This window comes from Chinchilla lanigera, unplaced genomic scaffold (genome assembly GCF_000276665.1).
Source record: "Chinchilla lanigera isolate Chin_1 unplaced genomic scaffold, ChiLan1.0 scaffold00071, whole genome shotgun sequence".
Taxonomy (NCBI): Eukaryota; Metazoa; Chordata; class Mammalia; order Rodentia; family Chinchillidae; genus Chinchilla; species Chinchilla lanigera.
In genome coordinates this window covers 974,446-1,000,215 of record NW_004955472.1, presented here as the reverse complement: position 1 = coordinate 1,000,215, position 25,770 = coordinate 974,446, and the positions used below count along the sequence as shown (strand labels likewise).

The 25,770-nt window shown below is 40.4% G+C and overlaps 1 protein-coding gene across 4 annotated transcripts in view; it reads left to right on the top strand.

The window, feature by feature from the left end:
- The window catches only part of LOC102011979 (protein unc-13 homolog B), a gene marked incomplete at its 5' end in the record, with an annotated part of 149,550 nt that overhangs the window by 19,327 nt on the left and 104,453 nt on the right, over nt 1-25,770 (top strand).

The window sequence follows — 25,770 nt, the reverse complement described above, 5'->3', positions numbered from 1 at the left end:
CCCCGTTCCCTTCCCCTTCTCTTTCCTTTCCCTTCTTTCCCAGGACTGGGGAGTTAATTCAGGGCTTCCCCGCTGCTGCTAAATTGCCCAGTCTCAGCCTGAACTTGAACTTGCATCTCAGAGTGTGGGATTACAGGTGGTGCCACAGTGCCTGGCTGCCTGTTAGGGTTTAAGGCTCAGTGTCAATGTCACAGTTTCTGGGAATTCCTTGTGCTACTTCCTCCTTTCTACAAGTTAACTTCTGGGTTTCCCCTCAGTGGTTCCGTGAACCCTCTGGGTACATCCATTATATAATCTGTCACACATTATAATGTACGTGTATTTAATACAAGAACACAGAGTTTTTGGGCTGGGTATGTAGCTCAGTGGTAGAGTGCATATGTACCGCCTACCATGCACAAGGCCCTGAGTTTGACCTCTAGTCCTGCAACAAATAACAGAACTGCCAAATTTTCAAAGATGTAGACATTTTTCTATTTTTTGTTTCATGTTTAAACAGCCAATGCACAGTAAAACCTCCATGAAGTTTAATAAATCATTCACGTGGTGAGAGGCTCTGTCATTTCTCCTTAGATCAACTTATTTGGATCACAGAGGTTCCTTCTGGAAATAAGCCATACATTGTTGGCAGCTGTTGGTACACTGCTGCCTTCCCAGTTTCTTTGAAGAAGATTGAGGAGATAGTAAAGGACCAAATTAAAATACGTTCTGTTTGAGTTTTTCAACCTGTGAGAGGTGTGTGTCTCTTCATACATGTGTGCATCTTTTGTGTTGCTGCAGTTTTTCTGAGTCAAACACAGAAGTTCTTTAACTGTAGGTTGAAGTTGGTGATGGTAGCAGTTGTCATAGTAGTAGTGATAATAAAAGCCGGAGCAGGTGACGTATATTAAGCTCCGACAGTATGCCAGATACTGTTCGAAGAACTTACAGTTAATTTGTTTCATCTTCACAACAACTCTACGACACAGATCTTCTCCTGTCCTCCTTTTTCAGACGTGGACGCGAGGTGTAAAGAGACGGGGCTGGGTTGTGCTGACGCAGGGTTCACACGCAGACAGCTTGACTCCGTAGCGTACACCTTGCAGCACCACGCTACCCTGTTCCTGCGTGTTGTTCGTGGGAAGGAAAACCTCTGCTCACCACTGGTTGCCTTCCATTTCTCATGTGATTCCTTTCTCATATGATTTATTGATACCACCTTTTTCTTTGCCATTTAGGTCATAGTAGCCAAAAGAATCTGAAATCTGTAGGTCCTTTTCCAAACTTAGTGTAATGAGTTAATTTTGACTTTTTAATCTTTTGAATCTTTTTTTCTAGGACTGCTATTGAGCAGTGAAATAAAATGATTAAGATTTTATGTCCTCTTTCTTCCTGGACTCATTTGATGAGATGCAGTTGAAGTGACTAAAGAGCAAGTGTCAAGAGGCCAGGGAGAAATAAAATGTTGTAGAAAATCAGCAAGTTTATTAATTTTCATACATAAGCTGGGCCTGGTGGCACACGCCTATAATCCCAGCACTCGGGAGGCCGAGGCAGGTGGATCATTGCAAGTTCAGGACCAGCCTGGGCCACAAAGTGAGTTCAAGGCCAGCCTGAACTGCATAGCGAGACCCTGCCTCAAAAAGACCAAAAAATAATAATAATAATAATAATAATTTTTGTGCATTTTTTGTTTATTGGCTACTTTATTTTTTTATGAATAGTTCATTCTTGTATTTCGCTGCTCTTTTACTCATTTTTACTTTGAAAATTTTAAATCTGTAGAAAAATTGAACCAGCAGTTTGGTGAGCACCCACTTCTGTTATTAGATTCGGTAATTAACATTTTGTCCCATTTATTGCTCCCTCTTATTTTTCTGTCATATTTCTTTATATGACTCTTTATCAGCATGTAAATCCTAAAAAGTAGGGCAGTTGACATAACCTAAATACCATTATCACAACTAAGAAATTTAACATCAACACAATATTATCTAAGCATCCAAGGGCTGGAGGTATAGCTCAGTGGTGGAGCACTTGCCTAGCATGTGTAAGCCCGTAGGTTCAAGGCTTAGTACCAAAAAACAGAAGTTATCAGCAATCATTCTTCCATTTAGCTGGCATGTGGTAGTGCATGCCTGTAATCCCACAGGTCAGGAGAGTCGGATAGGAAGATTACCACCAGTCTGAGGTTAGCCTAGGCTACATAGTGAATTCAAGGCCAGCGATACAGCTCTGTTCCTGGAAATCCTGGCCTTGAATACAATAGGAATGGTTCCTCTGTCCTCATCAGCAGGACTTTCGCACCTTTGTCACTGGGCCAGGAAATGTATTGCAGGTTATTTCTGCAGTGTGTTACTTTCCTCATTACTTTTGCTTGGTGGTCACTTTTCGTGGTATTGTGAAGTTTTTTCCCTTCCAAACATAGGAAGTCAGTACCTTTTTAACTTTAAACTTTAAAAAAAACCAAACATATAATGTTTACTATAAACATTTTCAAACCAGAAATGTATAAAATGGAGGGTTGAATTACTGTATAATTTTCACTCTACTCCATTCTGAGATTGCTACTCTTCAGCTTGTTATATATTCTCCCAATATCTTAATTTTTATTTTGAATTATGCAGTGTGTGAATATGTGAAAGAATGCCTGTTTATTGGCTACTTTATTTTTTTATGAATAGTTCATGTTTGATACATATTCTCCCAATATCTTTTTATGAATAGTTCAAGTTTGGTACATATTCTGCCAGTATCTTAATATTTATTTTAATTATGCAGTATGTGAATATGTGAAAGAATGCCTGTAAAGTGCACACAAGCTGGCGTCAGTGGAGCTAGCATTTAGCAGCACAGTGCCTGTCATCTGTCTTCTCGTTTAGTTAGTAATGTGCTCTAAACTTCTGAGACTCACACTGCTTGCGCGACAGGATTGTTTCCCCTCTGAGACTGAATTGCAGAAATAGCGGCATAATCTTTGGTTTCGTAGTCGCTCTCTACTGTGTTTAGATAGTGACAGAGTAATACTGGATGTTTGCTCTTGAGAGACCTCATCCACTTGGGTTTCAGATAAAGAAACATTGGTTTTTCAGGAGTTGTAGTCTGGGAGAGAGTGTAATTCGCTGTATTTGCAGAAGATGGCATCCTTTTTCTGTGGTTTGGAAATTGCTTCAGAGTTTTTAGACACCTAGGATGCTTTCGTAAATAAGAATACTAAACGTATTCAGGCAACTACTATGTAAAGTCGGCAATGATTAAAGGTATATTAGCTGTATTCTAAGGTCATTTGTAAGCATGAGGATGCTCGTGATTTACTTAGTAGAATAGTAGAAATGATAGCCCTTCCTTAGCAGTTGTAAGACAGAAGGACAGACGTCATACTTTTTCTTCATTTCTCTTGTGAGCCTTTGAGACTCCAGACCAGCGTCACAGAAAGCAAGCCCGGAGCTCCTGAGCTCCAAGGCCCTTACCTGCTGCATGAGCAGATAGGTGAGGCCATGTATTTGCAGGGGCCAAGGAGGAATTAGTGAGAGGATGCACAATCAGAAGACCTGGGTCATAACCTAGACTCAGGTTGAAAGAGGAAAATACACAGAAACTGAAATGTTATTTGAATGTTACTTATTATTATCCTTCTCAGGTGCATAGTAATAATCTGGGCATTAAGAGAGAAGTCCTACAGTGGCAGAGTAACAGATGGTTAAGAATGGCATAAAGTTGGTTCAAGAATGCTTCCCCAGTGGACACATGCCTGTGATCCTAGCACTGGGAAGCTGAGGCAGGAGGATTGCTGGAGTTTGAGGCTAGCCTGGGCTACAAAGTGAGTTCAAGGCCACTTGAACTGCATAGTAAGACCCTGCCTCAAAAAGAAAAGAAAAAGAATGCTTTCCAGAGAGGTGAATTTAGAAATGACTTTTGCTCACTTTTTTTTTTTCTTTTTTTTTTTGGTCATTTTGAGACAGGGTCTTGCTATGCAGGCTGGCCTTGAGCTCACTTTCAGCCCAGGTTGGTCTCGAACTCACAATAGTCCTCTTGCCTCAGCCTCCCGAGTGCTGGGATTACAAGTGTGTGCCACCACACCTGGCTCTAGAAATGACTTTTGAAAGAACTAATTGAAATGTGTTGATGGAAATATTTTTTCATAGTGTAGGGTAAATGAAAAGTGAAAGGAAAGGATTTGAAACGCATTACAGCTTGGAGGCAGTATAGTGACATCGTAGTTGTGCTTGCTGATTTGCTGGAGGATTTAGGTCCCCACCCCCCCAAGAGTCAAGATGTACATGATTGGCCCCATGTGGGGGATTTATCCCTGTGGTAGCCTTTTCTCCTCTTCATCTCAGTGTCTAATGTCCTCTTCAGCATTGGTTATCTTTTGCCTCTGAAATCCATTATTGGATTGGAAGTTTTGTGCCATTTAAATTTTTGGTGATTAAAATATGGTTGCTATAATGCAAGACCTATTTCTCAGCAAACAGAAGTGCAAACCTATGTCACTGATGACTTATTTACTATGGACCACATCCTTGAGGAAAATAGGATTGCCTGGCCCGCTGGCCTTTACACTATAGAGTCTTTTTTTTTATTTAAATAGAAACACACATGTAGAAAACTGGTTCCTATTAATGGACATTTTAACTGGTGAAATTCATATGACAAAAAGGTAAGCATTTTAAAATCTATAATTCCATGGCATTTAGTATATTCACAATGTTATGGAACCATCATCTATATTCATTTCCAAAATATGTGACCTTTTAAATTATTTTCTTCACTCAGTAATGTTTCAGGCTCTGGGTTTCCACATTTTCAGCTTTTGGGGGTATATCGCAGGATTGAAATTGCTATTAGTGGACATTTAAGCTGTTTCCAATCTTTGCAGTTATACTGCTGAAGTTGATGTCATTTTACATACATACTTTTGTACATGCGTGAGTATCTGTTGGTTGAATAGGTGCAAGTGGGATTACTGGGTTAAAGCATTGTACATTTAATAATACATTTAACATTGTTGAAGATATTGCAGAATTTCCCACTGTGGAGGGCGTGCTCTTTACACACTCACTAACAAACTATGAGAGTTCTTTATTCTTCCCTGGCTTTTGAGAATTGCCAGCCTTCCTACGAATCATACTGTGGAAAGCGCAGGAAGACAGCCACGGGCAAACGGTTCCTATGCCATGGTTCATTCAGTTTCCTTGCGGTGCTGCCTAACCTGTCTTTCCCTCATTTACTAGCCTGGTCCGCTGCTCTCCTGTTAGGGTTTTTGTTTATTTATTTATTTTTAAGTGCAGAATATATTTATTGCGGGAAAGAAAGCTTCTGTCCAAGAGAGGGACAGAAGGGGGCCCGAGTGGGTTGCCAAGGACCTTGCCCTTCCCAGGGACTTTATAGAGCAAATCCACAGATGACACAGGCCCAAGATGGGGGAAAATGGGAATTACAAGGTGGGCATAAGGTGGGACAAAACTATGGTCAGCCAATAAGATTACAAGTATAATAGTTCAGGTAAAATTGATTAAACTGGGATCAAATGGGGAAGTGAGTCACGTAGCAAGCAGGCATGAATACAGAACAGGGGCTTTTCCTGTAGTGCTAGGGCTAGTGACTAGTGACTAGGACTAGTGACTCTTCCTGGCTTTTTTAAGGTGATTGCTAGCTATGTAGAGTATCAATCCCTGATGCCCATACTTAGGGAGGTATGTGGGTGCATTTGTTTAGCCTTGTCTTGAGGTCTGGCCCACAGCAAATATGTCTCCATTCACAAGGTGTCTTGTCTTTCATGTTGGCTCCTTCCAGGGCCTGGCCCTGTCCCTGTCTTACTGCCTGTAATATTTCTGTCTAACTCAGCTGCCTGTAACATTCCCCCCTCTGAAGAAGTAACCTGAACTGCCGTGAGGGAGTAATGGGCGATGACCGCTCTGGCTTCTTCAGGCTGAAGGGAGTCTTAGTTGTTGATTGGCAATCAGAGATACTCTCCAGGGGGTTTATCTAAAGGCCCTCAATAGACACCAGACATATTCATCTTGGCTAAGCATATAGCTTTAAATCTGGAGGAGACAAAACCAAAGAAACAATTAAGTATGCATGGGTCAAATACTAAGATCAGCAGGATTATTATGAATATAGTCAACAAAGATTTCCACCAAGAGGAGCCGGTCCCATAGAGAGAATAAGGTCCAGGGATTTTTAGGATCTAACATATCATTGATCTGTTGCCTAATATCTTGAATAGCCATTGAGACATTAGCAGAGGGATCAGAAATGTATACACAACGTTCAGTTTTTATAATTGCACAAGTACCCCCTTGTGCTGCTGTTAGATTGTCTAATGCCTTCCGATTTTGGAGGATGGCCTGTCTCATTAATTTTACTTCTTCATTTAGGAGAGAGAGACCAGCTGCAGTGTTGCTTAAGGCCCACTGAGTATAGTTAATTAAGGCCTCAGTATGCAGTATGACATCTTCTAACCCTAGGGAAGGGAAAAAGATAGAGGCCAAGTGATCATACCAGTGGAACACACTTCTAGACCATCGATGTAGGCAGGGTAAATTAGCAGGTTTGTCAATAGTTTTGACACTCCTGCCTTGTAACCATGCAAATCCCAATGTGCATCTTGCTATCCATCCAGGGGGTAGCCCAGGCCACAAATTGGTCCCACAAGACCAATAAGTGCCACTGGGGGCTTCCCATCTGATTCCAGGGCAAGTAAACCAATCTGTTGCAAGCCAGTCTTTAGCCTGTAAAGTTATTGTATGTATACACTGTTCAGGGAGTGTCCATCCCAAGTATTTAGTGGAGTTAGGCCAGTGAGAGTAGGAATGATCTTTTTGTTCCCAACATAAGGGGGCCTTTTTACTGAAATGGCCTATAGTGGGGGTTAGCCATATATAATCATCCCATAGTTGAAAATAGCCATCCTGATACCTATGGTTGTTGGCCCTCAGGATAGGACCCTTACTTCTGTTTAATAGGGGCCTTACTAGTGCCCGTAGAGAGGCTTCAGTGACATTGTGGGAAAAGACTCGATTATGTCCAGCATCATTAAGAGTATAATTTATAGACCACTCAGTTACTTTGTAATATTGAGCTGATCTATGGACTGTTGAACTCTTTTGTATCTCACTAATATAGTCCTGTAATTTATTCCAGTCATTTCCTTGAAGTGGGACACCCACCAAGGAAGTCCTGATGTACTTGACAAGGGGAGTAGGCCACATATCTAGCAAAAGGTTTGTTGTAATGATTCTGCATATTCCTGTGCCTATTTTAGAAAGGAATTTCACCCCCTTCTAAGGGGTGATCAGTAAAAGGGCCAGTAGCAACATCACTTATCTGAAGACTTTGTTTTTTTTTTCTTGAACAGGAATCTTAAGTCTTCTGTGGCTTCACAGGAGTATTCAGGTGACTGTTCACCCTCAGCAACAGTCTCTGGTTCCCAGAGCTTGAGTCTGGTGTGATGTATCTGAGAGTCCAGGCCTGTTGTCTTGACCGCTGAAGCAGTTGACAAGTTGGTCCTCTATCCAAGGATCTCGATGGGTCCTCCAAAATGATACAAGGGAAAGAAACTCCCAACCTGAATGATATCTGGGACGAGTTCGTGTTCTCTAAAATCGAAGAATGAATTTTAGGAACAATGGGGATTAAGAGCAGAATATATTTATTGAGGGAAAGAAAGCTCCTGTCCAAGAGAGGGACAGAGGGGGCCCGAGTGTGTTGCCCTGGTTTTTAATAACTGGACCGTCTTTGGCGGTCTGTTCAGTCTCTCCTCTGGTTTGTCAGCCTTCTTTCTGCTTCTCTCTTAATTTTGGGCAGTCCTCTGATTTCATTCCCAAAAGTACCATGGAAATAGGAAAGTGCTGAGGTAGCGAAAGCAAAAGGGCACAGGATGCCATGAGGTCTGTTTGGGAGGGCTTTCTAGGAGGGATGAGCTTAGAGTAACTGGAAGAAGTTAATTGAACTGGATTTAGGGAGAGGTTGTTCATGGCAAGATAGATGGGAAGTATGAGGAAAGGCATCCTGAGACATGTGCCTCATCCCAAACACATCCTGGAAGCTCCTACGGGCTGGAAGATTCTTCCCTCTGCCTTATCCAGCTGGGTAGTGGGGAGTAAGGGATCGGCCAGTCTGTCCTGTCTGCTCTCCCCAGTCCAGGACTCAGACTTTCAGAGACAGAAACGTACACTAGTTAGAGCCTCCCTAGCGTGCACAAGTAACAGTGTTGTAATAGTGTTGTACTAGCAGTAGGGCAGCACAGTGGGTCCAGAACTTCTGTCAGTGATGCTGGGCTTACACTCTGTGTGCGGAATCGGTGAAAGCAGTTGATACTGATGCTGATTATAGGTGCTGGCAAACTGACAAGAGGCAGAAACTGTAGCAGTGTGGTTTGGCTGATAAAAATAATGTTAATTGTAGTCTTCTGACTTGCTCATTTATTTATTTCTATTCTGTCTTCTTCCAGAAAGAAATTTGAGGTGGCTAATTGTAGTCATTGCATTGGCTTACTATTATTTAAGTTCAGTTTCAATGCCACATAGCTATGCACGTTAAAAAACGTTAGATTAGTGTGAAAAAGTTTAATGCGATGAAAGTTAGGTGTCTACTCCTGAGTACAATGTGTTGTATATATACACATAAAAAGGTTGATTATGACCATAATGCATGGCCATTTTATGGCTTTTGAAAATAGGCTTCATTGAGAAGGAGAACAGGCTTCATTGATTCAGAGTGGCAAGAACTGAATTTAATAAAATCTGATTGACAGAATTGTTATAAATATCAAAAATTGGTAGAATTGTTCATTATGCAAATATTTGGCAGGTCGTGGTGATGCATGCCTGTAATCTCAACCATTGGGAAGCTGAGGCAGGAGGATCCCCATGAGTTCAAGGCCAGCCTGGGCTACATAGTGAGATCCTATCTTGAAAAAACCATCAAACAAACAAAAAAAGTAAATAATTGTTGACTACTTCTTCCCCATGCCAAGAAGCATGCTAGCCACTGGGGATATAGAAATCAGGAAGTCCCTGACCTCAGGGAGCTCAATTTCAGATAGGAAGGAACATGTAACTAGTACCATGTAGTAAGTGGACAGTAAAGGTAAGTGCTTCAAAGAGTATAGAGGAGGAGAAATCAGATTTGGCATGGTTTGGGAATGTTTCTTAGACAAAATGATATCTCAGCCAAAATTCATAGTTTACATGATGGTTCACTCTTGGTGTTATATGTTCTACAGGTTTTGTCAAAATGTGTAGTGACATGTGTCTACCCTTATGTTGTACAAGAATAGTTTCACTGCCCTAAAAATCTCTAGTGTCGGGCAGGGTGGCACATGCCTGTAATCCTAGCACTCGGGAGGCTGAGACAGGAGGATTGCTGTGAATTTGAGGCCAGCCTAGGGCTACGTAGTGAGTTCAAGGGCAGCCTGAACTACAAAATGAAACCCTGTCTGAAAAAAAGAAAAACCAATCTCTTGTAATTTACCTGTTCATCCCGACCCCCCGAAACACTGGCACAAAGTGAGTCTTGACAGGTAAGTTGGAGACAGTCAGGTGGAGGATAAAAGAATTTGTGCTACGAGAGCACACAGTTAGAAAAGTAGGGCTTAAGGAGTGTTGGATACAACAAGCTGAAAACTGTGGGTGTCTCGAGGTCGGGCAGTAAGAACAGTGGAAAGAGTCCGAGAGGAGGCTGGGGAACGCAGAAAGCGCCCGTCCTGCCGCGCACTGGGTTTCACTGTGGCTGGGAGGCAGTGGGGAGCCGAGGGAGACCTTACATGGAGGAATGGAGCAGTGAGTTAGGTGGTGGGGTTTTAGGACTTCAGCAGTTTGCTGCATTAAAGAACCCGTGTAGATCGTGAACACAGGCATATAGAAAACCTCACGGGACAGATGTGTAGTCTAATGAACGAGTATAAGGTAGGCAAAAAGTACTTTTACCAGCCACCCGCGGAGCCCTCCCTGTGCCCCGTCCCTGTCACCTCCCCTCTCTCCTGAATTAGCACTTCTATGGCAGTGACTTCTTTGCTTCTCTTTGTTATGATCCAAATGTTTCTCTAAACATTAATTCTGCCTGTTTTTCCTTTGTGATATATTCTTTTAAAATCTGTGAGTTTCTTAATTTTTTTACTTGTAGTTTCTTAAAGAAATTAGGCCATTTGACTATGAGATTTTGTTTGACTTTGAGAATTTACTACATTTTAGATGTTGCTTAATGTACTGCTCTGTGCTTATATTTCCTGTAAATTGGTAGTTGGACCTAGAAGATTGGTCGTATTCAAGTTAAACTGTATTATAGTTTGAAACGCATCTCCTGTTGCTGGACATTTGCATTGTTTTCACATCTTTGCTACTCAAACAGTATACAGTAGTGAGAAATTCTGGGCAAGTACATGTTTTGCTAAACATGTTTAAATCTTCCTTTCTCTGTTACATATTTACATAACTTTATAGCACTTACTCGGTATATTTGATTATTGATTAATATTTTTTCCCTAGGCCATAAATGCCATGAGTAGGGAGTGTGCTTATCTTTGTGTCCATGGTAACTTTTCTCAGTAAATATTAATTGAACAAATGCATCTTTATAAGTGGAATTCTGGGTTAAATCTTGTTAGATACAATCAGATTGTATTCTAAAGGTGGTGCGACTCGTGTCCCTGCTCTAGTGGTTGTTTCCTCATGTCCGCACTGGTCCTGCTGTTCCCATCTCATTTCCTTCTATAAATATTTTGACACCTACGTTGTAGATTCTGTTTTAGATACTAGAGTTACATTAGGGAAGAAAACAAAGATTCTGAGAGTGGCAGGAGGTACACAGTAAACAGCATGAATAGGGAAATTATATAGGATATTAAGAAGTAGACCAGAAAAGAGTACGTGGTGAAAGGTAGTTGGTGATGCTAGAGCTGGAGTTGAATTGTAATGTTAGGTAAGGTGGTGAGAGTACAGGTCGGTATGAGAAGGTGACGTTTGAGCAAAGACTTGAAGAGATGAGGTGTTAGCATGTGGCTTTCTCAGAAAAGACAGAAAACAGCTGGTTCAAAGCTCACAGTGACTGCATAGGGGCAGGAAGAGGCCTGCTGGGTACTGGTGAGGCTCTTTCTTGATCTGTGTGCTGGCGAGTGTGTTCACTTTCACTGAGCAATACTGTTGAGATTGGTGCACTTTTCTGTGTCATACTTCAGGAGAACTTCCACATTAAAAATAAGGAGTGGGCTGGGCATGGTGGTGCACACCTGTAGTCCCAGCGCTTGGGAGGCTGAGACAACAGGATTGCTGTGAGTTTGAGGCTAACCTGGGCTACAAAGTGAGCTCAAGGCCAGCCTGAACTGCATAGCGAGACCCTGTCTCAAAAAGACAAAAAAAAAAAAAAAAAAAGAGGCGTGGTTGCTCATGATAAATGTAATCATTGTGTACTACAAATATATACCAATAAATAATTAGAAAAGTAAGGAGTAGATGTTCAACATTAGTGCTTAACCAGTTGTTCATGGGTATTTTCCTTTGATTCATCAATATGATGTATGTGTTAATTTCTCTTAATAAATCATCTTTTCCTTCCTATCCTGTATCCTACTTGATTATGGTAAATTACTTTTTCACTATAATATTAGATTTGACTACTGTATTTGTATTTCATTTTGGATTTTTATATCTATTCACAAGTAAGGTTGGTTAATTGTTTCTTTTCTTTTTGTTATTCCCCTATGTTAGTTTCAAAGTGCTTTTCTTAATTATAGGCTCTTTACTACTATTTTCCATAAAAAGAGAAGTTCTCTGGTACTTATCTAATCTGTCTAGAAAAAGGGAAGGGAATAATTTCTACCGTTTGACTTTATGTCCCTTCTGAGCTACCTGGTAATTACTACAATTCAGTAATTGATAGGTGAGTCCTGTCATTGCCTGGTTGTTTACTTGGAGTCTGGGGCTCAAATATACTTTCAGTGTCATAGAAAAATTAACCAGTGCTGGGCTATTAATTGGTGATGTAACAGTTGCCTGGGTTAATTTTTTTACTGGTTTTTTTTTTTTTTTCTGCTAATTATAGACCTTATTTTTTTAATGTGATTATTCTTGATTTCTTACATTTTCCACTAGAAACAAGATAAAATATGCAGAAGAAGGAGCCTGTGTATTGTTATAGCATAGATTAAGTTTAGTTTTCTAGAATTTCATATATATGGAATCATACAATATGTACTCTCAGTGTAAGGATTTTGAGATTCATTTTATTGAGTATAGTGCACTCATGATCCAGTCATGTTCCAGAGCCCCACCTCTGAACATATGAGACTTTTGAGGGACATTTTAGATCTAAACTATAACATGTAATGTGTAATCTTTTTGTGTTGTTTTCACTTGGTATAAAGATTTTGAGATTTGTTCATTTTATTGAGTATATCAGCAATTTGTTCTTTTTCATTGCCAAGTAGTATTCCATTGTGTGAATATGCCACATTTTGTTTACCCATTCACTTACTGATGGGCACTCAGGTTGTACCCAGTAATTATGAATGAATTGTGCTGGGTATGGTGGTGCTTACCTGTAATTTCAGCACTTGGGAGGCTGAGGCAAGAGGATCACCAAGAGTTCAAAGCCATCTTCAGCTACATAAGTAAGTTCAAGACCAGCCAGCACTATACAGTGAGATCCTGTCTCAAAAACAAAACAAGCACATGCTTGCTTCAGCAGCACATACACTAAAATAGGAACCATGCAGAGAAGATTAGTATGGCTCCTGCACAAGGATGACACACAAATTCGTGAAACGTTTCATATTTTTAAAGTACAACTGAAGACATTCATGAGCACCAAACCAATCCTACGAAGAGTACTAAAAGATATTCTAGAAAGAGATGAAACAGACCACAACTTCAAGGACAACAACAGAAAGGAGCCTCCAAGCAGAGCAAGCAGTTAAACGGAGGGAAAAAGGAGGAGCCAACGGCAGGAAAACAGCATGACAGAGATAAGCCCGTACATACCAGTTACAACCATCAGTGTAAATATGGTGTCAGTTCACCAGTCAAAAGAAACAGACCGGCAGAGTAGGTCAGAAAACAAAATCCAACCATATGCTATACACAAGAAACATATGACTCAAAAGTAATTCATAGACTAAAAATCAAAGGATGGAAAACAATACTCCACTCAACAGGAACCCAGAAAAAAGCAGGTGTAGCTATTCTGTTTGCAGAAAACATGAACTTCAAACCAAGAACAATCAAAAGAGATAAAGAAGGTCACTACATACTTATGAGGGGGAAACTTTAAGGGGAAGAGATAACAATCATAAACATCTATGCACCAAATACAGAAGCACCCAATTATATAAGACAAATTTTAACAGACCCAAAAAATGAAATAAGCAGTAGCATAGTCATAACAGGGAACTTTAACACCCCATTGTCACAAAGAGATAGATTGACTAGACAAAAAAATCAGCAAAGAAATAACAAACTAAACCAAACTTGTGAACAAATGGACTTAGAAGACCTCTACAGAGTATTCCATCCAACAGCATCAGAATACACATTCTTCTTAGCTGCACATGGGATGTTCTCTAAAATAGACTATATATACTAGCAAAAGAATTGAAATTATCTCATGCATACTATTGGACCATAGTACAGTGAAATTGGAAATTAATGACAAAGAAATCATAAAAACTCCATAAACACATGGAATTTAATAATACCCTCCTGAACAACTAGTGGGTCACAGATGAAATCAAAGAAGATATTAAACAATATTTACAATCCAATGAAAATTTAAATACAACTTACAGGAACCTGTGGGATGCAGTGAAAGCTGTTCTCAGAGGGAAATTTATAGCAGTGGATTCTAACATCAGGAAAACAGAAGGAGCACAAATAATCTTATGCTGCACCTCAAGCTTCTAGTAAAAGAAGAGCAAGTCAAGCCAAAAGCCCAAAGAAGGCACGAAATTATAAAGCTCAGGGCAGAAATTAATGCAATGGAGACTAAAAAAAAATGCAAAGAATTAATGAATCAAAGAGTTGATTCTTTGAAAGAATAAATAAAATAGATAAACACCTTATTAAAAAGAGGAAAGAAAAAACTGAAATACATGCAGTAAGGAATTAAAGGGCTGAAATCACTACAGATCTTGTAGAAATTTAGAAGATCATCAATACATGGAAAACCTTTACCCTCATAGGATGGAAAACACAGAGGAAATGGACAGATTGCTAGATACATATGAATTACCAAAGCTGAATGAAGAAGATGTAAAAATCCCGAATAACTCAATATCAGCAAGAGAAATTGAAAATGTAGTAAAAAAAACTTGCCAACAAAAGAAAGCCTAGGTCCTGATGGATTCACAGCTGAATTCTACAAGAAATTTGGAGATTTAATGCCAACTCTTCTCAAATTCTTTAATGAAATTGAAAGGGAAGGAATTCTCCTTGAGTTATTCCTGGAGGCAAGTATTATCCTGAAACCAAAGCAGAGAAAGACCCAACCAAAGAAGAGAACTACAAGCCAATCTCCTTAATGAATATAGATGCAAAAATTCTCAATAAAGTACTAACAAACAGAATGCAACAAATCATCAAGAAGATTATACACCATGACCAGGAATGCAGGGATGGTTCAATAAACACAAATCAATTAATGTAATACACCATATCAGTAGAGCCACAGACAAAAAATCATATGATTGTCTCAATAGATGCAGAAAAAGCTTTTGATAAAGTCCAACACTCATTCATGATAAAAAAAAAAAAACCCTACAGAAAATAGGAATAGATGGTCTTTACTTCAATCTGATAAAAGCCATCTATGACAAACCAACAGCTAACACCATACTAAATGGTCAAAAATTGAAAGTTTTCACTCTAAAATCAAGAACAAGACAAGGTTGTCCACTGTCACCACTCCTATTCAATATGGTTCTGGAAACATTAGCCTGAGCAGTTAGACAAGAGAGAGAAATAAGAGGAATAAGAATAGGAAAGGAAGAAATGAAATTATCATTATTCACAGATGACATGATACTCTACATAGAAGACCCCCAAAACTCCACCAAAAGGCTTATAGATTTAATCACCAAATTCAGTAGCATACCTGGATACAAAGTCAGCACTCAAAAATCAATAACATTCCTGTACACAAACAACAAACAGACTGGCGGAGAAAGTAGGGAAACTACAACTTTCATAATAGCATCTTAAAAAATGAAATACTTAGGAATCAATCTAACAAAAGAAGTAAAAGATCTGTACCTTAAAAATTGCAGTACTCTGAAAAAGAGATTGAAGAGGATTTCAGAAAATGGAAAGATATTCCTTGCTCGCAGATAGGAAGACCCAACATTATGAAAATGGCCATACTCCCAAAATTGTTGTACAGATTCAATGCAATCTCAATTAAAATACCATTAGTATACCTCACAGATCTAGAAAAAACATCCCTAAAGTTCATCTGGAACCAGAAGAGATCCAGCATAATAAGAGCAATTCTGGGCAGCAAAGGCAAGGCAGGAGGTCACAATTCCTGACTTGAAATTATACTACAAAGCTGCTGTAGTATAATATAGTATATGTAGCTGTAGTATATATAGCATGGTACTGGCAAAAAAACAGACCTGAGGATCAATGGAACGGGTTAGAAGATGCAGACACAACTAACTACAAGCACACTCAGCTACCTCATCTATGATAAAGAGGCCAAACATGTTCACTGGAAGAAAGATAGCCTCTTTAATAAATGGTGCTGGAAAAACTGGCTTTCCACATGCTGAAGACTAAAACTAGACCTATATCTATCACCATGCACTAAACTAAAGTCAAAGTGGATCAGAGATCTAAACAGTAAAACAGAAACACTAAATCTACTGGAAGAAAAAGTAGGTAAAAGTCTTGAAGACATAGGGGTAGGCAGAGAGTTCATGAACAAAAACCAAACTGCACAGGAAATACTTCAAAGAATCAACAACTGGGATCTCATCTTATTGAAAAGTTTATGAACATCAAAAAGAAATCACCAACAGAATAAAAAGGAAAAATCCATGAATTGGGAAAAAATTTTAGCCAACTGCCTATCAGACAAAGGACTTCTATCTAGAACATATAAAGAATTTAAAAATATCAGGCCCCCAAATTCAAAGACCCAATCCAGAAATGGGCATCTGAGTTGAATACACACTTCTCAGATGAAGAAGTACTAATGGCAAATAAATATATGAAAAATGTTCAACCTCATTAGTCATTTGAGAAATGCAAATTAAAACAACATTGAGATTCCATTTCACCCCAGTAAGAATGGCTATCATTAAGAAATCAACCAATAACAAATGTTGGTGAGGCTGTGGGGAAAAAGAGACTCTTCTCCACTGCTGGTGGGAGTGTAGATTGGTGAAACCACTGTGGAAATCATTGTGCAGATTCCTCACAAAACTAGGATTAGAAGTCCCACTTTACCCAGCTATTCCCCTTCCGGGTATTTTCCCAGAAGAATTAAAAGCACCATACCACAGCGATATATGTGCACCCACATTTATAACAGCAGAATTTGTCATAGGTAATCTTGGAAACAACCCAAATATCCATCAACTGAAGAATGGATAAAAAAAGATGTGGAACTTTTATGCAATGGACTGTTACTCAGCTGTAAAAAAGATAAACTTGAGACTTTTATTGGTACATGGGTGCAACTAGAGACCATACTCACAAATGAAATAAATCAGACCCACATGTGTAAACATCACATTGTCTCCCTAGTGTAAGAACCTGAAAGAATAAATAAAACCCAAAATGTACAATAGATATTATGAAAGGGAAAGAAATTGCTCAAAGGAAGGAATAACAGGGATGAGGGAAAGAAGAAAAGAAAGAAGGAAAAAAATATATAGTTAGCTGGGATAACTGTACTGCTGATGTCTGGTGGTTTTTTGAAAGGAACAGTTAATGCTTAAATGTTGTTTTCACCAATTTTGCATGCTTTTATCTGATAATCTGAGCAATATGACAATGATTGGTGGATTCATACCATTGCAATATGACAATGATTGGTGAATTCCTACCATCTTGTCTAGTGAAACTCTGTATCGTTTCTAATTTTTTAAAATTATTATGTTTTTATTCTCTTTAATGGCTTGATTAGTCTTGCATTCTTACATCTGGTAATCTGAGCAACTTTGTTGAAGATAACAATATGTAGTATAACAACCACTGCTAATTCCTGTCATTTTGTTTTGAAACCCTGTATCGTTTTGATGTTCTTGCTTTGTTTTGTTTTTGTTTGTGATGTTGGTATTTTGCTATTCTTTTTTTTTTTACCATTCTAAAATTTAAAAAAACCCACCAAAACAAAAAGGAATGTCTTTTTCTAAGATGATTCTTGGTAGGCTTCAAGATGGGGAGTGCTCATCAGGAAAACCAAAGCCATGACTAGAAGCTTGGAGCTCTTAGTCCTACCTTGCTTTAGGAAGAAGCAAGGGGCTAGAGACCGAGTTGCTGATAAACCATCACCGTGTGACGGTGCCTCCATAAAAATCCCCAGAGTGTGGAGTTTGGAAGACCTGTCCCTGTGCTGGGAGGCGACAGAAGCGCCTGGACTTGGGATCCTGCCAGGCCTTGTTTTAGCTGTCTCTTCCTGTGGCTGCTCACCTGTACCCCTTGCGATAGCCTTTCAATGAATACATAGAGAGAAAGTGTTTCCCTGAGTTATGTGAGTCATCCTAGGAAATAATCAGACCCAAGGAGGAGACTGTGAGAGTCCCAGTTCAAGTCTAACCTGGGACTTGGATTGGCATCGGACTGGGGGAGAAGTCTTCTGGGACCGAGCGCTTTACTGTGGGATCTGATGCTGTCTCCGGATACATTGTATCAGAATTGAATTGAATTGTAGGACATGCAGTTGATGTCTGCTGGAGATTTGCTCCGTACGGGGGCTGGCGGGGGGCAAATTCCCGCAGTTTGGCTGTGGAAATGTCCTGGGTTGTGTTGACTGGGAGAGTAGCAAAAGCAGTTTGGCTTTTTCTGTCTCTTGAGGGCGCAGGCTTTCTAGATTGCCAGGTGTCACTGAGCTAGAGGGTAATTGGTTATTCATCTGTCAAATATGTGAGCGAAAGAGGTTTGCACTCTAAGGAGATGGGAACATTATTAGTGTGGTCACTTTGACACTCATGTGTGTGAATGTGAATTAGAGAGTGTTGATGGTTTTCTGATAAGCTCTTAGGGTCCTTAGAGCTTTTTCTGTGACACATTTGGCCATTGTCTTTTCCCTGCTTGCTTCCTTCTTGGCGTTCTGTGGTAGTCCCCTAACCCTGCTTACTCACGTTTGACATTTTATTGTATGAGCTGTGTAATCTCTTGATGTCTCTTTCCGTAGCATGTGCTTCTGTGTGTTTCTGAAAAGTCCGTCCTTTAGCTTTCGCTCATTGAAATTTCTCTCATTAAAGCTGCTAGTAACCTTTTGTTTCTAAATCCGTTTGTGTTATGTGCTCTGTAGCACTTATATCTACTATTTTCTCCATGAACCCTTGTTTTCCTCATGGCTTTCTTCCCATCTGTCTGACTTGTGCATGGACATTTTCATGGGCTCTTCTTTCTCTGACTTTAATAAAAATGATAGGTTTATTAAGGTATAATTTACATACAATAAAATTTTCCCTTTCAGTGTATAGTCTTAGAGTTTGACAAACACATACAGTTTGTAACTACAACCAGAGTCAGGACATGGAGAGAAGTTCTGTCATACCAGAAAGTTCCTTACACCCCTTTGTAGTCAACCCTTTGCATTCCTAACGCATGTCAGCTAGTAATCTGGTTGTGTGTGTGTTGTTGTTGTTGTTCCTATAATATCGTCTTTTCCAGAACATCATACAATTGGAATCATATAGCACATCACTTTTTGAGCCTGGCTTCTTGCACTTAGGAGTGCATTTGAGATTTGTCTATGTATGTTAATACTTCATCACTTTTTATTCCTGATTAATATTTTGTGAATGTACCATAGTTTGTTAGTCCATTCATTAGTTGTAGGACATTTATATTTCTAGTTTTTGGAGTGAACCTCCAAATAAATTAAGCATCAGTAAACATTCATGTATAGGGTTTCTGTGTGAACCTGATTTTGTTTCTCTTGGGTAGATATGTAGGGGGCAGGTTTCTGGGTGTGGTGTGTGTGTGTAACTGTATAAGAAATGCGAAGACTGTTTTCCAAAGTGTTCTATCTCTTTGCATTCTTGGCAGCGATATATGAGAGTTCCAATTGCTCCACTGCCTCACCAACACTTTGTGTTGACAATCGTCATCCTCCTCCTCTTTCTTGCTTTTTTTTTTTGAGGCAGAATCTCATTATGTAGTCCAGGCTGACCTCGAACTCATAGTGAGCTTCCTACCTCAGCCTCCCAAGTGCTGGGATTACACATGTGCACCCCTACACCTAGCTATCCTCCTCATTTTAAATGTGGTTGTTTCTTAGGGTTTTTCCTTTTTTACAACCCCTTTTATGTAGTCTACCCACCCATTACTCTGCAGTCTGCCTCAGTGTTCTTATTTACTTGCTTATTTACTTGAAAAAAAATGTATAAAAGTTTTTGAGGTATTTTACAGAAATTAAAATATTTATTTTTGTTGGTACAGCTTCTGCTTTTTGTCAGGCATTATTTAGAAACTGTGAGAGTACAGAAGAGGAACGGAGCAGAAAGACCCATGTCCTCAGGGAGTTTATATTCAAAAGCGTTCAAATCACCTGCTCCACCTCTCTTTCCTAAGCGCCATGGAGCTGTATGCCCAGCCGTTTCCTGGACATGCTCTTCTAAGATATCTGTTAGATACCTTCAAGTTAAGATACCCAAGCCCTCGGTTGGTCATTTCCCTCACCCTGTCCCCTGTTTTGTATTTTTCTTCTCAGTGAATGTCACATGTGCATAGTAGTTCAAGGTGGAGACCTAGCCTCATTCATCAAACACTTTCCCCCACACCCCGGCCCCCAGTACTGGGAATCGAATTCACGACCTTGTGCTTGCCAGGCAGGCGCTGTGCTGTTCAGCTAAATCCCCAGCCCCAAACTCTTGATTTTTACTCTCAGAATATCTCACAGACGCATCCACTTCTCTCCAGGGCCCCTGCCACAGATAACTCAACAGATGTCAATAGGCGTGTGCAGCCTCCTCCCTACCAGTGCCCCTCCTCTACCACCTGCCATTGGCCAGACCACACCACACTTCTCTTTATGAAGTGGCGAATGTGATCCTGTCTATCCCCTTTTAAAAGCTGTGGTAGCTCTGCATGGCTCTGTAGCTAATCAGAATTCCTAACATTACATAATTTCCTCACAGTACTAAAGATCAGTTTCTTTCATAATTCTGTAGCCTCTTCCAGATATGTCAGAATTATTTTAGTTTACTGAGTGTGCCTTTCCACATGCAGTTCCTTTTTTTCTGTGACATTTCCCCTTTTTGTTTCTCACCTGAGTGGTTTTGTTTTATTTTAATTTTTGAGACGGGATATTGTATATAGCGCAGGCTGGCCCTGAACATCTTGGCTCTCCTTTCCCAGTCTCCTCAGTGCTGGGATTAGAATGCTTGGGTTATAGGTATGCACCACCACACCCAGCTATCCTTAGTAATTGTCCTACTAGCTAATGAATTTTTTTGGGGGGGGGTAAACTTGCTTAATTAAACTGGTGTTATTTGTTTTGTAATGAGACTGGGCTGACGTTTTGAGAATAGGGAACTGGCTTGTTGGGGAGAATGACAGGTTTTTAAAATTTTTCACATATTAGAAAAGGTGCTGGTAGATGAGGTCAGATTATTCCCTCAATTTACTAATGTAAAGGTATTTACTAGGCACCCTTTGTGTAAAAGAAACTGCCCCGCAGTGCTGTGGAGTGCTCAGGGATGAGCTGGTGTCCTGTGGGAGGAGCCTTCTCCGCACTCAGTTGTGGCCAAAACAGCAGTCACTCGTCTGGAGTGACCTAGGTCGAAAGACATATTTTGAGGTTCTGTGTGATTATTTTTTCCATTTTCTTTTAAAAAGAAATAAGGCAATTACCCTCTAGCAGTTGCTATAGCAACTGTACTATAGCCTACTAGAATTTTAATCCCCCTTCCCATGGTTAGAAGATTAAACCAATCATTAAAAAATTTAAATGGCATCTAAGCCAACATACCCTCTCTGAGAGCTGACAAGAGACGTGGGTGGCAGGAAGAAGGTAAGTACCTGGGAAGAGACTCGTTGTTAGCATGTAGCTAAATTAAATAGCGTATGGCTGATTTATAGTCCCATATGCTTAGGGTAGAGGTTAACTCAGGTAAGTGCATGCAAACAGCTTGGGCTGGCATCATCTGATGCTCCCAGAATTTTGAGTTTTACAACAAAATTTTCAAGGGGGCTATGCCTTCAAATTCCAAGGCCCTTCTGGGCCAAGCATTGAAGGTCCCCTCAAGGACCTTTGAGGCGTCAGAGTATACAGATCTGGGAACTGGTTTTTTTCTTCTACCTACTTATCAGGAACCTATAAGGAAGGCAGAAGCCCAGCAGCATGACAGAGCAACAAGCACTGTTGCTGACCGTGTTCCAGAGGCTGTGCTAAATCCTTCGTGCGTTTTCTCATGTAACCCTTACAGTGGCACAGTGAGAACGTACTACTACTATTCTCACTTTACAGATGTGGAAATATGTCATGACTGATTCAAAATCAGATTGCTAACATGCGGCAGAGTCAGAGCAACTGCACTCTAACTTTAAAGCTCATGTTCTTAACCAGGAATCTAGATCACTTCTTTCCTGGGGTTAACAGCCTATTTTTAGTGACTCATTACAACTAGTTGGTTCATTCAGATCATGGGATAGGGTTTAAATTTAATTAAGATTTAGATTTTTACTTTGAAAAAATACAATGTTTTCAGTTTTCTTCTATTTTCAAAGTTTTATGTTTTAATGGACTTTATCAAAGGTTTATAGAGATCGCTGGGTGTGGTGGCGCACACCTGTAATCCCAGCACTTGGGAGGCTGAGGCAGGATTGTTGCAAGTTCGAGACCAGCCTAGGTTACAAAGTGAGTTCAAGGCCAGCTTGAACTGCATAATGAGACCCTGTCTCAAAAAGACAAAACAATAAAAAAATTTTTTAAAAAAGTTTATAGATAATTCAGAAAATGTGGCTCTCTCTGAGGACCCAATAGGCTAGAATATTTTATTACATTTTGGAATATTAGAGGTTTAGTTTTTAAGAGGTAGACATTGCCATTTGCTGACCTTTTAACTTCCTTTCGTAGAGAGACCAGAATTGGACATCACCACTCTTAGATAGGGCATCGCTCCATAGTGTCAGGGCCGATTTCTCATGGGTATACTGTGGCACACTCAGGTTTGGTTAACATGGAGACAAGGAAGAGCTTCTTAGAGACAGGAGGTAGAATTTTGCTTCTTTTGACTCAGGAGAGGCACCAGAGCACCTAACTTATGGTGCTGTGAGAGAAATCTGGGCCAGCGGAAGATTTAAGATGGTTTGGAAGCAGTAGATTTTGTTGTTGTTATTATTTCATTATTCTCTTGTAAATAGCAAAGAGGGAGAATACTCTGTAGATTTATCTCATGTTTTATAGAAGGCATATATTCTGTTATATAAAGTTAATGGCATGCAAGTATGGTAGGCTTAACTAAAATAAGGCACATAATTGGTGGATGGGGAATGATCTTTGAATTTCTGCTAAAATTGTCTCTGTCACTCTGTGGTTTTCTTAGGTCACTGGACCTATTTGGGCTGGGGAGAGCAGCAAAGTACGTAAGAATTAAAATTCTGTGTCTTTTTTTGGATCTTTTTAATGTGGTTCCTCTGAACCATGAACCTGGATATTCATGCATACAAGCATATCTAATTCCATTCTCTTCTTCTCTCCCACTTAATGCTCAGGAGACAGTTACATATAGCAGAATGTTAAATCCTTTCAGGGTAGTTTCTTGAGGTAAACAAGATTTGTGTGTGTGTGTGTGTGTGTGTGTGTGTGAGAGAGAGAGAGAGAGAGAGAGAGAGACAGAGGGAGAGACAGAGAGAGAAACAAATTTAGCTCCTAATCCTGACAAGATGGCTTGACCTGTAACTCCCCAGAGGCAAGCAGTATCATCAGCCGCTAGTGTAGGAAAACCCTTTCCACTGTTTCTGGCCAGAAGAGGGCTTATTCTGGGATGAACTAAAGGCAGGGCCATTGTGTGCATTTTGACTTGGGTGAATAATATTAATCTGGGGGAGGTTTTCACAACAGACTACTGTCACAGGTGTATTAGTCTTGGAAAGTGAGAATGTCATTTCAGCCAGAAACCTAATTTGTAGAGGAAACAAGAGGCTGGAAACGTGGCTTGCCTTTCTTTGAAGCAGCCCCTCTAGATTGGACACCACCTTTGTTGTAGCCTTAGTGGGGAGTCAGTTCTTCTGTCAAAATACACAACTCTCGGCTAACAGTACTGGCTGTATTGCCCGTCTGATAGGTGGCTGCAGCAGGTGCTAAGAAGGGCCACATTTTCTGCCGTCATTGGCATTTCTCACCAAGTGTGTAGTGCCTGTGGTTTGGATCCTCAGTATTTTTACTGTTCAGGCACTGTTCTAAAGTAACCTGAGGAGCTCAGATAAGTTAGGCTTTTCAAGTAGGAGGGAGAAACCTGCCATGGAAAAACAGCAGCAAGTAACAACACCTCTTTCATCGCTCCTCTGGCTGATCAGGCTCTGTCTGCACTCACAGCTTACAGAGTGGCACTGCGCCAGAAGCACTGCCAACCAGCCAGCCTCGCCGTCCATGCGCTCTGAGCGCTTCCTTTTGTGTGCGGAGGCCCATCTTTGCCCTGGGTGAGATTGCTGTCCTCAGCCTGCTTTTCCAGGCTGGCTTTCTATTATTCCCTCCCACACTCTTTTATGCAGATGCTAAGTGAACTAACAAAATGTATCTCAAGAAAATACAGCCTTTCCCACCTTTTTGCCTTCAGTCATGTCGTTTTACCCAGGTGATAGAGGATACTCATTCCGTGTCCTTCCAGTGTTCAACTATTAAACACACAGCTCTTCCAAATGTCTCCTCCATGACGCTTTCTTTACTCACCCTGTGAGGAAGTGAGCCTCCTTCTAACTCATGGGACACTTGGGTTTATGCTCTCGTGCAGTAACTTCCTCATATCACAATTCAATATTTGTATTTATATTTTATTCTCCTCTTAGATTGCCTTACACTTTGAACCTTCTGTGCTTAGCCTTGTGTGTGTAGACACTCAATATGTGAAGGAGAAAATGTCCCAGAGAGTTCCAAATACAGTACCAGGGGCTTTGCAGCTGTTGCCCTTACTCTAGCCCGCAAGCCCCTCCGTAAGCTTATTAGCAGCCGGACCTGCCCTGATGAGCTTCCTCTCTCTGCAGAGCTCGTTGTTCTGCCGTCCGATGACGTGGTGCTGTGGGGTAGAGGGTAGGCCCAGTAAGAGATAGCTTTTTTATTAAAACTGAAATGTTACAAGTTTTCCCTAGTTTCTCGTTTTAGTTTCTAATTAGAGTCGTTTGTACCAGGAATGTTACTTTCTAAGGAAGTTGAGGGTGACGCGGAGAGAAAACTGGTCTGTCTTTCCCTGCCGTCCTTTGTGTGCGCGTCTCTGGCCTTCGTCTCACCTCACTTTGTACTTCTGTTCTTCTGCTCTCCCTGCATTCATATTTTCTCCTCTCCCAACCACCTGTTTCCAGGAACGCTTTGTTTCTTGGTGTTCGCCTTTCATTTCTTTAGTGTAGAAATGTTACTAGGCTTTAAGAAAGCTATGATATATTCTTCCCCTTAGCCTGACAAACTAAAAAAAAGCAAAACATTATTTAGTAGTAATAGGTCCAACACAGTGAGAAAGTAAAGGACCGTCCAAGTAGTTTCTCACAGTGGGCCCTGGTCTTCTGGCTGGCCAAGCTCTCTGGCCACGAAGGCAAGGTGATTGTCTCTCACTGTTGTCTCTGGAGACTCGATCGCGGTTCCTTGGCTTATGTGCTAGTACTTTTCCTGCTGGCATTGAGGAAGTCTTGGTGGTCACCCTTGTGGGCTCTGCCCCCTCATCTGTATGCATGAATAGTCCAGCACCAACTTCTTCAGACTTAGTCTTTCTGTGGATTCAGAAGGACTAAGTTGAAGGTCATACTGGTTTTGTCTCTTGATTCTTTCAAGTCTTTAGAAGAACAGCGAATGCATCAAGGGATAAAGCCAGTGTCTCCAGAGTCTCTTTCTTAATGTGTCATCAGAATGCTTTCCATCCTTTTTTGCTTTTTTTCCCAACCTTTACTACTCTCATCCTGGCCAGAATACTATCTAGTTTTAACTAGCAAGTATTACTTATAATCGTGTCTCACCATTTGAAAGTTAGCCTCTTTCTCTTGCTGACTTTTTTCTACTCCTGGAGTTTTAGTCCTCCCTCCCCTCCTCCTCTCCCATCTCTCTACCCCCTCTCCTTTTCTCCCTCTTCCCTTCCTCTGTCTCTGTCTCTCGATGTCTGTCTCTTTTACATTGAAATAAACTCAAATAGAAAAATCTCCTTGTCTGTACCACTAGCCTCACCTAGACGTAAACTCAAATGAGAAAGCTCATAAAACTCTGCTCCCCATCTGTACCCACAGGTGTTATCTGGAGTCTCATACTCACACTTTCTTCCTTGGTTGTAAAATCCACGTGTTTGTGCTCCCTGCCTCTTTTAGAACAATCACCTACTAGGTTGTACGCATAGAAAACAAATGGTCATCTCCCTGTCACTGTCCAATTGTCCTCAACTTTCATCATTTGTTTTTTCTTTTCCTAGTTCATTAACTC